General features: G+C 56.6%; 1 long non-coding RNA gene across 4 annotated transcripts; it reads right to left on the bottom strand.

The window, feature by feature from the left end:
• Nucleotides 1–3,839: 3,839 nt before the first annotated feature.
• LOC128852568 (uncharacterized) lies at nt 3,840–10,946 on the bottom strand. Of its 4 annotated transcripts, none has more exons than XR_008450519.1 (6): nt 10,371–10,733; nt 10,084–10,234; nt 9,144–9,365; nt 8,530–8,919; nt 7,060–7,153; nt 3,840–6,007 (listed from the first exon to the last, which is right to left on the bottom strand). It is a non-coding gene; the product is annotated as an uncharacterized LOC128852568 (long non-coding RNA). The 4 variants fall into 4 exon arrangements; XR_008450517.1 differs by having other exon boundaries at nt 3,841–5,150; nt 5,265–6,007; nt 10,084–10,733; XR_008450518.1 differs by adding an exon at nt 10,832–10,946 and having other exon boundaries at nt 3,844–6,007; nt 10,084–10,515.
• Between the last annotated feature and the right edge of the window lie 302 nt (nt 10,947–11,248).

Genomic DNA, 11,248 nt, shown 5'->3' with positions numbered 1-11,248 from the left:
GCGGGCGCGACAGGACGAACGGCACCGATGCGCAGAGCCGAGCTGTGCGGTACGGTACGGTACGGTGTGGCCGGGCGGCGCCGAGAGAAGCTGAGCCGAGCTTTGAAATGCGCCGCCCGCCCGCCCCTCACCCCTCCCTCACCCCGCCCCTCACCCCGCCCCTCCCGGCTGCCCCGACCCTGTGCGCGCCCCACCCCACGCTGCCTCCCCGAGGCTGCAGTACCGCTCCGCGCCCGCGGCACGGCAGCACTGAGCCCTCGGCCCTTTCGTGCCCGAGCACAGAGATCCCAGCCACTGGGAGCGTTCCCTGCTCCGCCCGCCCGCTCGGCCATCTTCCAACGCTGATCGGTCGCTGCCCGCTGAGTGACGGGCACCTCAGCCAATGGGAGCGACCTCTCTTTCACCCGCCTCCTCGGCTAGCCCGGCCCTGTGAGTGCACACACATCACCCCCCCACCCCCGGGCTAGGACAGGGGGGCTCCCGGCGGGAGACCGGGGCGGGGGGGAAAACGGGGCGCTGTCCCTCTCCCAGCCCCGCCGTGCATTCCACGGACCGCAGGCGGCCGCTGCTGCACGCATGGCACCGACGAGCAGAGCTTTGCAACGCGCCGGCCGGCCGCGCCCCCCGCCCCCTTTCCTCCCCGTGGCTGCAGTACCGCTTAGCGGCCGCGGCACGGCAGCACTGAGCCACCACTCCTTTCATGCCCGAGCGTAGGGGTGCCAGCCAATGGGAGGGCTCCCTCCTCCGCCCGCCCCCTCAACCCTCTGCCGCCACTGATTATTCGCTGTCCGCTGAGTGACGGCCGTCTCAGCCAATGGGAGCGCTCTCCCTTTCGCCCGCCTCCTCGACGCTCTGCCTCTGCCGATTGGTCGCTTCTCGCTGAGTGACGCGCGGCTCAGCCAATGGGAGCGATGTCTCCTCCTCCCGCCCCCGGGCACTCTGCCGGCGCTGATTGGCTGCCGAGCTTTGAGCTCTCTGCACCGCACCGTCCCATTGGCAGTTTGCCGACAGCGAGCGCAACTAAAATGAAAAGAGAAGAGCCCAACGCAGCCCAACCGAGCCGAGCCGGGACACACGGGGCTGTCAAGGGACACGGGGCACGCAGACACCCGGGTCAGAGACGGGGAGGCTTCGGGGGGAGGACGCGGGGCGCTGTCCCTCTCCCAGCCCCAGCCTGCGTCCCACCGGCCGCAGTCGGCAGCGGGCGGGGGGGGGCGGAAGGGCACCGAAGAGCAGAGCCGAGGCGAGCCGTGCCGAACGGTCGCCGGGCGGAGCCCAGAGAAGCCGAGCGGAGCCGAGGCGAGCTTTGAAACGCACCGCCCCACCGTTCCCCGCCCGGCCCGGCCCTGTGCGCGCGCGCGTCCCAGGCTGCAGTACCGCTCGGCGGCCGCGGCACGGCAGCACTGAGCCCCGGCTCCGTTCCGTCCCGAGCACAGGGATCCCGGCCAAAGGGAGACACGTGCTAATTAAACAGCACACGCCAAACGCACGCAGTCACAACCCAATCACACGCCAGTCACGCGCCAACAACAAACTAATCACACATCACACGCCAGTCGCACGCCAATCCCATCCGAATCACCACACACCAGTAACGCTCCACACACCAATCACACACCAGTCACACGCCAGTCACTCCACACACCGAGTACGCACCACACGCCAATCACCTTCCAGTCACACACCAATCGCATGCCAGTCACGTGCCAGTTACATGACAGCCACACGCCTACCACACCCCTATCACACACCAATCGCACGCCAGTCACATGCCGACACACCCCACGCCAGTCACACACCAGGCACAACCCAATCACACGCCAGACACACGCCAAGACCACACCAACAACACACAAATCACATGCTAATCACACACCAGTCACACATCAATAACGTGCTACTCATACGCTAATCACATGCCACTCGCACTCCACGTGCCAGGCACACGCAAATCACACGCCAGTCACCATTCACGCACCAGTTACACCAATCACATGCCAGTCACACACTAACGACATGACAATCACACACCAGTAACACTCCACATGCCAACCACATTCAAATGTGTGTGCAGGGGGTGCTCACACCCGTGTGCCGTGTGGTGCATCTTCACACGCGTGTACTCACGGGGCTGGCGTGGGGCTGCAGCGCCCTTGGCCGAAGCCTTCAACCTCTTCTTCCTCAGTACCCGCAGCCTCACCTGGAGGGGTCTGGGGGGGGTGGGGGGGAGGGGCGGCTGGAGGGTGCGGACATTGGGGACCCCCAGCACCCACCGCCCCCGGTGTCCCCAGAGCCCCCGGGGCGTCCCCTCGCCAGCACACGCACACAGATGTGCACACGCACATACATATCTGCATACGCACACGCCCGCACACAGCCCTGCACACTCAACCTGCGGGCACACGCTCGGCTCTGCACACCTCGAGCCGTGCACACGCATTCCTGCCTGCACTGTGCACACACACGCAGCACACACGGGGACACACATGTGCCTGGGGCACAACAACCCTATGCACTGCTACAGAGTAGGAGAAGTGACCACAAGAAGGATGTTGAGGCTCTGGAGTGTGTCCAGAGAAGAGCAACGAAGCTGGTGAGGGGCTGGAGAACAAGTCGTACAAGGAGCGGCTGAGAGAGCTGGGGCTGTTTAGCCTGGAGAAGAGGAGGCTGAGGGGAGACCTTATTGCTCTCTACAACTACCCGAAAGGAGGTTGTGGAGAGGAGGGAGCTGGGCTCTTCTCCCAAGTGACAGGGGACAGGACAAGGGGGAATGGCCCCAAGCTCCGCCAGGGGAGGCTCAGGCTTGACATCAGGAAAAAAATTTTCACGGAAAGGGTTATTGGGCACTGGAACAGGCTGCCCAGGGATGGGGTCGAGTCACCTTCCCTGGAGGTGTTCAAAGGACAGGTGGATGAGGTGCTGAGGGGCATGGTTTAGAGATTGTTAGGAATGGTTGAACTCAATGATCCAGTGGGTCCTTTCCAACCCAGTGATTCTATGATTCTATGTACGCTCAGCCACACACACACTCATGTACACATTCCTGCACACACCAAGCCGTGCACACGCATTCCTGCACACACACAGAGCACGCACACAAGTACACTCAGCCACGCACGCACACACACACTTGTGCGCACACCGTGCACACTCAGCCATGCACACACTCACTCCTCCCCCATCCGTGCCCTCCTTTGCTGCCCTCCCCCCCACGCTTCGGGCTGGGGGGGGGTCCCATCCCAGCGCCCTTTGGGGGAGGTCCAGGGGGGGCTCTCGGAGCCGTGTCTTTGGCAGGGGTCTCATCTCGGCTCTTCTGGAGGAGGTCCCAACTCCTTTGGGGGCTCCCACCACGGTTTGGGGTGTCAGGGGTCCTATCCCGGTTCTTTCAGGGGTTCCCAGTGTGGCTGGGGGGTGCCGTCCCAGTACCTTTTGGGGGCTCCGGTCGTGGTGCCTTTGGGGGGTCCCGTCTGGGCTCCTTTGCGGGGTTTGTCAGTGGCTGGGGAATCCCGTCTGGGTTCTTATGGGGGGATCCCATCCCGTGGCTTTGGGGGGGACCCGTGCAGGCCGGGGGGGCTCTCGGGGCGGTGGGTCCGGAGGCGGGCGGCAGCAGCAGCGGGGCGAGAGGCGCTCCTGCCGTGGCCAGGCAGAGACCACACGGCATTGGCCCCCCCATCCCCTTCCCTAACCGCCCCCCAGCCCCGCTCGGGACCCCCGGGGGGGCAGCCCCGGGGGAAGGGGTCAAACTGTCCACACTGCCCCAGTGGCCCCTGCACCCCAGTGTACCCACTGCCCCGTGAACCACATCCCTGCTGTGTCCCCGCTGTCCCCTGCACCACGTCCACACTGTGTCCCGTACCCCCCTCCCGCCCCAGTCAAGCCCGGGCACCGGGACCCGGGCAGGGATTCTGGCCCCCAGCCCTGGGATACAGCCCGCGATCCTGCCCTGGAATCCAGCCTGGCATCCTGCCACCCCCTCGCCGATCCTGCCCCGGGATACTGTCCCCCTATAGCCCAAGGGTCCAGCCCTGGCATCCCACGCGCTCCCCCCACCCCCCTTCCCGATCCAGCCGTGGGATGCGGCCCCCAGCCGTGGAAGCAGTTAACAATAAGGCCCATCCACCCCCTCCCATCAGAACAATAAGGCCCATCCGTCCCCCATCAGCGCCTGTTGGGGTGGTTCGAGAAGGGTCGGCCCAGGCGATGGGCAGAGGAAGGGGGCAAGGGGGAGGCGAGCTGCGCCCACCGGTGAGCACTGCCCCTCCGCTGGACCCCGCTGGCGACACCAGAGAAAGACTTTTGGATCTCCACTCCTCCTCCAGCCAAAAATGTCAACAGCCCATTCAATTTCCCTCCCCTAACAGAACCCTAGAAGAGTGCGGGCTGGAAGGGACCTTAACCATCATCTCGTTCCAACCCCCCCGCCACGGGCAGCGACATCCCCCTAAACCAGGCTGCCCAACGCCCCGTCCCACCTGACCTCCAACACCTCCAGGGATGGGGCGGCCACAACGTCCCGTGCCGAGCCGAGCCCGCAGTCACGGGGCTGTCGGGGGACGCAGGCATCCCCTCCCGGGCAGGGACAGGGGGGCTCTGGGGGGAGACGCGGGGGGACACGGGGCGCTGTCCCTCTCCCAGCCTCAGCTTGCATCCCACTGACCGCAGGCGGCGGTGGGCGGAAGAGCACCGAAGAGCAGAGCAGAGCCGAGCCGAGTCGTGCCGGGCGGTGTGGCCGGGCGGAGCCGAGCCGAGCTTTGAAACGCACCGCCCGCCCGCTCGCTCCTCGACCTGCCCGGCTCGTCCGGCCCCGCGCGCCCCCGGGCTGCAGTACCGCGCTGCGGCCGCGGCACGGCAGCACTGAGCCCCGCTCCTGAAAGCGGCGGGGACGGGGCGCGGGGATCTTTAAACCCTTCGCCGCAGGACCGCGCTGCGGCCACAACGCCGCCGCCCTGAGCCAAGCGAAGCTATTGGTGCCGGTTTCACCACTTTATCCGTTTTGGGGATTGACACGAACGGGCACCGAATCGGCCGGAGCAGCAGCTCCCACAGCGCCACCCGCACAACCCTCGCCCGCCGCCGGGCTTCGGAGCGTTGCAAACTGTGCCTTCCCTCGGGGCAACCCTGACCAAGACGCCGGCGGAGCACGGACGCTGCTGGGCAGGCAAACACGGCTGTGCTGAAGTTCGGCCGTGGCTGCGGGCTCTGCGCTTCCCACGCCGCCCAGGGGACAGTTTCAGACCCGTCTATGGTCCGCAAAGCTCACTCACCTGATCTGCCCTCCAAACACAAGCTGAAAGGCAGAGGTGGCATTTCCAGAGGAAAGGCAGCTTTCTCCTGCTCCCGCACACCTCCTGGCAAACGTTCTCCAGATGGCGGAAGCTGTCCTGACGGGAAGAACCTCAGCTTTGCAATATGGGAAGGCTAGAAAGGAAAAACTGACCCGGTACAGGAAAATAACACGGAATTCAAATCCCACACAAATGCACTTTTACAGTGGCAGACACATCAACAGCGAGATTACTTCCCTGCTGAACATCCGCGCACCATCGCGATCCAGCAAACTCCCCTGGCACACCAGCGAGCCTGTCCAAGTCAATCAACTGCCCACACAACGAAGCGGGCTGCCAAATCGGAGCCTGTGTTGCACAGCGCGGCATTCCCAGTGCCAGACCCTGGCTCACAGCACAATCGCCACACACCCTCAGATGGTCTCTCCCTCGTTCTTTCTTCCTTTGAAACACCCAAAGAGGAAAACGCATACAGCACCCAGCGACAGATCAAAAGCTTCAATGCAGACAATGCTGGTTTACACAGGGCTCCTCCGGCTTCCCTGGGTGTGGGCAGAACAGGCCAAAGGGTCCCCGAATATGGACACACTGCTCCCGGTCCCGCAGCAAAGGTGGCAAACAACGTGGCCCAGAGAGGGTCCAGGAGAGACTGTGCGTTCAGCCTGAGCACGGGCAGCTGAAGGAGGGGCCTTCGCTTCCCATGCAGTACCGAGAAGAGGGACCTGCGAGATGGAATGCACAGAAAGGAATGTTAGCAGGGTGATGAGACAAAGCGGCCCTCAGCCCCAAGACAAAAGCGTTTTCCTCCTTCGCCTGCGTTTCCTTCTCTGCCCTTCCAATCACCACCACCCCGTGCCCCATGCTACAGCCCACCCAAAGAAAGCTGAGAAGAGAATCTCCTTCCAAAGAACGGCAAAAGCTTTCACTTGCCCTCCTGAAAGGAAACCGCAAGGAACGGGAGGACTTGCGAAATGGAAAGCAGTGTCACTGGGCCACGTTTCCAAAAAGTCCAGGGAGAATGCAATTCCTTTGAATAGTTATTCTGTTAGACACACTTTGTCAAAAAGACAAACCAAACCAAACTGCATCTTACCCAGTGGAAACTCATTACGCTAAGACGTTCTAAATCTTATCCATGTGAAAGTCTGACATAGAAAAGCAGCCTGGGCACACTGCTATTTATTCTCCTTTTGGGGCACAAAAGGCTCCTGGCACGCTTTCTGTCGCCAGGGTCAGACCTGCAATGTGCTGACTCGCAGAAGCCCCGGAGACTGTGCATGATTCAAGATTAACACAGACCACGGGCCTAAGAAACACGCATGGGAAAGTGAGACGGCAAGGCAGCTCTTCCAGACATGCACATCGTTGCATGTTTGGCAAGTGCCTTTCACCAAAGCCTCTGTAGGAAAGGGATTAAGTCCAGCAGTGAGGGACAGCGATCAGGTTAGAAATTTTGATCTGGTTCAGGTACATGATATTTGTATAAAGTAACAAGGCCTGGGTTAGTCTCTGGAAGACAAGACCCCTAGGCCCGGAGCCAGGCCATGGAGATCGCGCAGCACTGCCCGTGTGCCATGCCCCGGACATCTGCCTCAGACGGAGCTCACCTCCATCTGCATTTCAAGCGTAACAAGAAAGGAACCAAGCGCAGCATTGAGACAGAGCGATGGCACAAAAGCAACTGCTGCCTCTCTTCTCTGCCTGTCCAGAGAGTGTAGAGGGACGAGACCTCCCCCCTACTATCCCACAGATGCCCATCAGCACCGGAGTCTACCTGAGACGTCGGGAGACTTTGACACGGTCAGTGGCTGATCACTGGGCTTCACTCCTACGCTGCAGTATTTGCGCACCAGGTTTGCCTCGTGAACCTGTGAAAAAAGAAATCAAAGCCAAAATGAGGCAAATGGTTGCAGTTTTGAGGAATGCGATACTTGCAGGGGAGATCATTGGTGCAATGAAGGTATTATTTCAGCTATAGAGGCGTCCTACTTATGGGAAAATAGAGCTTCTCCTAATGGATACATTAACAATAATAGTAACACTTTTCCATCTTTACCCTTTACTTTACTTTAGTTAGCCTTAATTTTAAGGTTTTTTAAATCTGCTTTTTAAAAGGTCTTAAGTGTTCTGTTGCCCACTGGCTGGTAGGTGATTTCTTCACCCCATCCAAGTTCTTTAACCTTGATTGCCGCAAAGGCTGTTAACAATACTCAGTACGGTCCATTCCATTTTTCTCCCAGTGGTTTTCCTGTAAAATCTCTAACATAAACCTGATCCCCAGGTGTAAAAGGATGTACAGGTTGATCTAAAGTACTCAAGCCTGTGCAGCTAATACAGGTTGGATTTTTCATTTTTCTTTTTCTGTTGTTTTCTTCCTTTTGTTTCTCCAGCAAGTTCAGCCGGTTTTGTTAGCTGATTAAACATTGTTGTAAATAATTCTCACCCAATTCTGTGAGATCTTCTCCTGTATACTGTAACTGATATACAGGGCTAACGCCTTCCTCAGACCTTGAGTTGGTTCCAATCCTACACAAGGCCAAAGAAAGTTCTTGACAGCAACAGAAATTGGCTTCTTGACAAATTTTAGCTAATTGCTGTTTTATCAGCAACAAACTGACGATTCATTTTCTCCACCTGGCCACTAGCCTGCGGTCAGTATGGAGTATGTAACTGCCAATCAATTCTTAACATTTCACTAACCTTTAAATCACTTTAGCACAAACATGTACCTCTACCAGACGATATTACCGCAAGCACTCCAAAACCAGGTATAATTTCATTCAACAATGCTCGTGTGACTTCACCTGCTTTATTTGTCCTGCAAGGAAAAGCTTCTGGCCAACCTGAGAAAGTATCTGTTAATACTAATAAATGCCAGTACTCCCCTTTTTACTGGGAGTTCAGAGAAGTCTATTTGCGTTCCTATTATTTATACAGAACATCGGTGCCGTGAAGGGCTTGTTTTATTTGTTTTGGTTTTCTTTGGGTTTTTTGGGGGAATCTTTTTTTTTTGTAACTCGTCTAAGACCAATTTCCATAGCACTCCTGACGGCATTATTATTTGTCCATTTGGAACATAAACCCACCCATTATCTATCTCCCTTCCTGCCGTATTTTTTCCAATTTTAAATCAGAATCAGGGGGTTGAAGTTTACCGTCTGGAATCAAAGCAGATATTACTTCTGCCTTTTCCTGCGGCCTTCCTGGCCTCAAAACTTCCTAGCAATTTCCTGGTCAGCATTACCTTCCTGGTGACCTTTGTGGCACATGATAGCCACTTCTTCTGGAAGATTTACAGCTTTCAGCAGTCTTAAGATTGCTGCTGCACGTTTAACATATCTTCCTTGGGTGGTAAGGAGTCCATTCCAATGCTCAAGTTCGGGTGATCATTACAGCTTTTTGGGCTGATGTTCCTGGGGTAACGGTTTGGCCTCTATCACTTCTCTGGCGGTGCTCACAGCATACCCAGTCTTGCAATGTCCTTGCTTCACAAAGCTGCTTTCATCGGTGTACCAGGAATCTTCCACATCCATAAGCAGTTCCTCTTTTAGATCTGGATGGCTGGAGTATACCGTCTCCATCGTTTTCAGTCGGTCGCATATTACTGGTTCCAAAGTGACTCCACTAAGGAAGGCTGCGGGATTCACAATGTTAGTGGCGAAAATAACCAGAATGGCTTTGAAACATCGGGGAGACCTAAAGCTGGGACTTTCATCAATTCCTTCTTTAATTATTCACATGCCCTTCTTGCCTCGCCGGTCCATGCTAATTTTCACGATCCCATTCGATATTCTTTCAACAGTTCATACAACGGTTTCACGCAGAGTCCATGGTTAAATATCCATAAATGACACCAACCTGTCATTCCCAGAAAGGTTCTGAGTGCCTTGGCCATCCCTGGCATGGGTGAGCAGCAAACAGCTTCCTTCCAGGCTGTCACGAGCTCTCTCTGTCCTCTGGAGATCTCGAATCCAAAGTAAGTAACTTCTCGTTGCATGGGCCGGGCCTTGTGCTGAGAGACCGGATACCCCCTCAGTGATACCCCCTCAGTCGGAGGAGAGGAGGGAGATAAGATAAAGACTGTCAGAGGCAAACAAAAGACCCAAAGAAACTGTGATATGCATACAAGAGTGGGTATGCTAATAAGTTCCTGGAAAACAATGGATATGCAATATATAACTGTTTAACCAGTATTCCCCGGAATCCACAAGAACATGTATGTTTAACCAGTATAAAAGCCATGCAGCCAATGAGGGACTCATTAGTGGGACACATCAGGCGGACTACCCCGTGAGTGCCCCTGCATTGTTTATTAAAGTATAATCCAATTGGCATTGATAATCGAGTTTAGCTTTTTTTCAAGGTATCACCGCAAACATAACACACGCAACACAACAACATTAACTTGAACAATTCTGACTGGTACATAGAAACCAAATATTCACTCCAGCTTCCACATGAATCCAGTCTCTTTGGTTAATAACTTTACAACCAAGGCCTCCTAACCAAACCAGCAGACACCAGATATTCACACAAATCTTCAGTTAATATCAAGACCAAATATTCGCCTTTACAACCAAAACCTCCCCACAGAAACCAAGTATTCTCACGTACAAACAAGACACAGAAACCAAACATTCATTCGCCTTTACAACCAAGACCAAAGCCACTTCAATGTACACCTGTAAGACGCAGTCCAGCGTCATACACTCACCATATGTCATACACTAACGACTTACGAGGAGCCAAACCAAATGGACCGATCCTCAAACCCAAAAGTAAGATTTCTCAAGTGTACCTTTCAATCGGATGGTCCTTGTCTGTCCCTGCAGAGATCCAGCTGAGAAGAGGAGTCTCTCCGCAGAAATCCCAGGGGGTACCCAAGAGAGTCCCCATCTCAAACGGGTCCCACAGCCGGGCAGAGAGGAGTCCCATCTGGGGTGCCAAATCTGAAACAAAGAAACTTACACTTCATAGTTTAATTGAACCCTTGAGGCAGGTACACTTTATTCAGTGCTGGAGAAGACTCGGGATTTGTCCTCAGAGTGCTTCTGCCAAACAGTGATTTCAGAGCACTTTACATACACAGAATTGTTTTCATAGTCATATTTTTCCCTGAAGTGACAAGCACACAATTCCTGGAACCTCACTGCATAGCCGGGGGGGGGGGATGAGATCAATCCCACCCAGAGCCGTCAAGGTGTGGCCATATCCGAGTGGTCAATCTCACCTTGGTGACAAGAAGATAAGGATCATTATCATTATCTTAGTTGTTAATCTTGTTTTTTAACACACTGCAGTTGACATTCCATCCCACCATTTACAAGTCACCATTTCAGAACCCTGGTTGTAGAAGGGATTCATAAAAGCCACCTCCCTCCTAACTCTCTCTAAACCGACAATATAAAAGCACTTTTCAAGGCTCCCCTTCCCTTCCTTCCCCCCCGTTTTTCCCCATTTGGCCCCCCTTGCCCCCCTCTCCCCCCTCCTCCCTTTCAAGCCGGGATTTCCCCCGCGGGGCCGCACGCAGAGCGCAGAGCACAGACCCAGCACCGAAGCCCCCAAACGGCCCTGATCGCCAGCGAAGCACAGCCCGGGCCCGGGAGGACTGGGGGTCACGGAGAGCGAGCCCGGAGCGGCACCGTCAACCAGAGAGCGCAGGCGCGCGGGCCGGAGCAGCGGCGTCAACTACAGCCAATGAGGGTGCTTCGTCCCCGGCCCGTCTCCCTCCACGTTTGGCCGGCGCTGATTGGCCTCCATTCTGAGTGACGCGAGGTTCAGCCAATCAGAACTCTCAGTTTAGGGCCCGCCCCTCCGGGCGCTCTGCCAGCGCTGATTGGCTGAGCTTCATGAGTGACGCGTGGCTCAGCCAATGGGAGCACTCCCTCATCGGACACAACCACCACCACCACCCTCCCCACTGACCGTCTGCTGGCGCTGAGCGGAGCAGAACCGAGGGGAGC

This window comes from Cuculus canorus, chromosome 6 (genome assembly GCF_017976375.1).
Source record: "Cuculus canorus isolate bCucCan1 chromosome 6, bCucCan1.pri, whole genome shotgun sequence".
NCBI lineage: Eukaryota > Metazoa > Chordata > Aves > Cuculiformes > Cuculidae > Cuculus > Cuculus canorus.
Note: the sequence above shows the minus strand (reverse complement) of the source record. Positions and strands in the feature narration are given on the sequence as shown.